The sequence below is a fragment of the Teleopsis dalmanni genome, chromosome 2 (assembly GCF_002237135.1).
Source record: "Teleopsis dalmanni isolate 2A chromosome 2, ASM223713v2, whole genome shotgun sequence".
Lineage (NCBI taxonomy): Eukaryota > Metazoa > Arthropoda > Insecta > Diptera > Diopsidae > Teleopsis > Teleopsis dalmanni.
In genome coordinates, this window is record NC_051847.1 from 75,892,039 (window position 1) to 75,895,850 (window position 3,812).

Here is a 3,812-nt window from a genome sequence, read left to right on the forward strand (position 1 = left end):
CTTCTTTCAAAATGGTGACGTTTGCGTGTTCCACATTGTGTTGTTCCTCGTTAAATAAAATCATCAAGGATTGCCTGAGGCATTTCTTTGCACCAACCGATGAACAACACTACAACTTCACAAACATAAAAAAATTATGTATTATGTATACAACATCGTGAAACTGAAAAAATAAAATCAAAAACATTAATCAGTAAAGTTGGCCATATTTTTTAAAAAATATTCGTGCCAAATTTCGTGCTTTGTAATTATTTCGGATTTTTAACCAAGAAAAAAGATTCAAATTTATATGAAGACATTTATTCTTTTCACAGCAGGCAGATTCTTCTGTTAAGCACATGAAGTGTTACACTCCAAATCGTAAAAGGCCATCATATGCTTCTGCCTGATTATTAATGAAAGTTTATAAATCCGCGAAAATATTCCATGCAATTCAAGTAAAAATGTATTATTATTTTATTGGATTTAAGAGTGAGTATCATTGAGGTTGAAAAACAACCTCAGGTACAGTGAAAATATTAAATATAGAGAAAGATCTAATCAGGGATAGCGAATATCAGAATGCTTTAGAGATATTGTATGATACTGAGGAACAAGCTTCATAGTACGGTGGGAAAAACAAGTATGTACAAATCAATCAGTGATGATGTACATATACGAATTATTATTATTATTATTTATTCCAGTACGTTCCCAGGGGAACAGTGGGACATAACGAACTTTTTCCAACTGTCACGATTTTTTACCAGGGTTCTAATTTCTCCAAAGGTTTTTCCGCTTGCTTAAATTTTTTTCTCTAGTGTTTGCTTCTACGTTTGCTTGGGCCTACCAGGTCTTCTGCTTCCTTGAGGATTCTATGTTAATGCTTGTTTGCAGATTTCATATACGAATGGTATGCTTATACTATTCGGTCTACAGTGCTTTCATTTCTGATATACTATGGGGCACCAGTGATTGTTGTCTGTATCTTTAACTGAGCTCTTTGGATAATGTCAATATTTGAAGCACTAGCATTATCACATAGCTGGGTACCATAGGTAGATGGGTTGAAATGACGGCCTTGTTTCCAAAAAGCTCACTTGAGCTCAAATAATGGCCCATTGTGGTACCACAGGTGGATACCATAAGTCCATGTTGGTTTTATGATGCTGTTATACAAAAGTACTTTATGTTCTAGGCACAGTGAGGTGCTGTTATTAATTAGCCAATGCAACTTAGAGACTTGAAGCTACATTAGTTATTTATTGGCTTAAATATGCTTGCGCCAAGATAGCCGCCGATCTAAGTTAAATATCTAAATACGTTATATTATCTGCTTGTGGTAGTGAAAAATTATTTAGTGAAATTGTTAGAGATATACTTCGATTTGAGGTAAAAATTACATGTTTACGTTTTGGTTCATTAATATTAATTCGCCATTTTGACAACCATTTCCACACCCCTTTTTTCACCCATAAGTGCGATTGAAGTTGGTTTGAAGCTAATACAACGTTTTTGTTACGACGTAAAATTACCGTACATTGTGGTGACAACTGAATTATTTATTGGAATATCAGATGTATAAAGTACGTATAAGATAGAGTCAAGAACACTTCCTGGAACGCCAGCTTCTATTGGCAAATTAGTAGTAGTAAATGATTTACATTTGACTTTAAATCAACTGTTCTGTAGATACGATTCTAAAACTGAGTGGATGTTAGTATGTAATAGACAGCGTATCTTGTCGTGAAGTCGAGACGAGAATTACCGCGGAACTATATTCTCTGAGGTCAAATGCGTGTCTTATTTCGTACATTATACGATTCAATTGTTCTATTGTTCCATGTTTTTTCCTAAAACCAAACTGGTGGGTGGGTATAATGTTTTGACTGTCAAGAAATGGTTTAAGCTTCAAAAGCAGAGCTCTTTGAAAGAGTTTAGAAAGACTTGGGAGTAAACTTATAGACCTGTATGAAAAGATAAGTGTGAGTTGAATGATGCGATTGGATTGGCATAAACCTGTGATCCAAAATCTCTTACATATATATACAGTGTTTACACTTGTTAGTTTTAATAAAATCAAAGTATTATAAAATAAAATGCATGAGTCAAAAAGACAAAACGCGGTTAATCTATTTGAGAAGTACTAAATTATATTACATAATCTATTTCCTAGAAGGAAATATTCAATTTTCTGGTAGTTGAGATTATATTAAGCAATATGTAACATAATTTATGTGCCATATATTTCCATGGTAAAAGAAATAAGCTAAGTACAATTAATAATTTGGATAGTTGAGCTCAAATTCAATTAAGTTGAAGATTCAAATGAACTCACGAAGTGAAAAATTGTAGATAAAACAGTAGAAAAATAAATGGAGTTTTTAATTAATTTCACACTTTGTTTACTTTGGCGGTTTAAATTAGTAGGAATTAAATGTTTGTTTTTAATTATTTATTCCCAAGTAAAAAAAAATAATTTCGAAGAAAAAAAAATAGTACTTTAAAAATACTTTAATGACAAATTTTCTTCAATTATAAAAAATAACGTAATCATAAAAAAAAACAAAAAAAAATAAAAATAAAAACCATTTGATTTAAATGAGAGGTGAACAAATCAAAGGCTGCGGTAAATTTAATTAATTAAATGAAATATCGTTTCACACCATCAGGTACACTGTAGAGTGTACACTCGGCTGTCCACTATTACTCGTTGGAAGTGAATCTACTTTTGATTAAAATAATTAAAAATGTGATATTCAAGGGTTTGTTACAGTAAATGTGGAAATAGTTTTCATAAGCGCTACGGGCTTGGATTCTAGAGTTCTCTAGAATTACTAGCAACTGTTACACTTTTTCCAACTCTTGTCTTTCCTACGAAAACTTTATTTAATTAAAAATTTTATGCTCGATTTGCGTCTGAACTAATAAAAACTCCACTTAAGCATCTGACCAGCAATCCAGTTTTTTCCATCTTTTCCATTTTTTTTCCATATGCGTAATAACAACAAATGCCGCCATATTTTGCTGTTGATTTGGTGGCCATTAAACTGTTTGTGTCTTCTTAATTTCCTCCGTTTTGTTGTTGTTGGTTCTTCCTTGGTTTCAGTGTTCCCCTTGCGTTTTCCTAGTGTGCGCACCATTAGTGCTGAACATGGAAGCTTCTGCGTTCATGCGTTTTTAATTGCCACCTTTTTTTTCAATTTTCTTCTTCTTTTGTTTTTACGGCAATTTTTCAAAATAAAAACTGTTTTTTAATACCTCTTAGGCAGTTGGGTCTGGTTTTATTGCTATCTGGTATATAACTTAATGTTTGATCATTAGCATCAAAAATTCTTTTTTCTTAATGCATTTTTGGTATTCCTTTTTTATGATTACATAAAGACTAAGTAGGGAGAGTCGGCAGAAGGATTTTTCACTGCCTTTGGCGGTAGTAAAAAATTTGATATATGGACTATTATTCTTAGAAAGTTTATTGAAAGTTTTATTTCGAAAATGCATTTGCTTTTAATAATTTACTTGCATTTCTTAGAATAATGTCATTAGCTGCAGTACTCTTATTTACACTTAAAAGTATCGAATCTGATTGGCACATTTTTGTATGGATTTTGAATGGAGTTAGTATGGGTTTTATATGAAAAATGGCATGCTTCGCTGCATATTGGTGGATTAAAATGCGATTATAGACGCATTTTTTTCTGTTAAAGTTGTAAAAAAACAGCATTAAGTCTAGTTGACACAAATTGGCATCATTTTTAAAATATATTAAATGCATATTTTTGGCATATGTTTTTTGTTGTATTTGTACAAAAAATGTAAACACTAAAAATAAA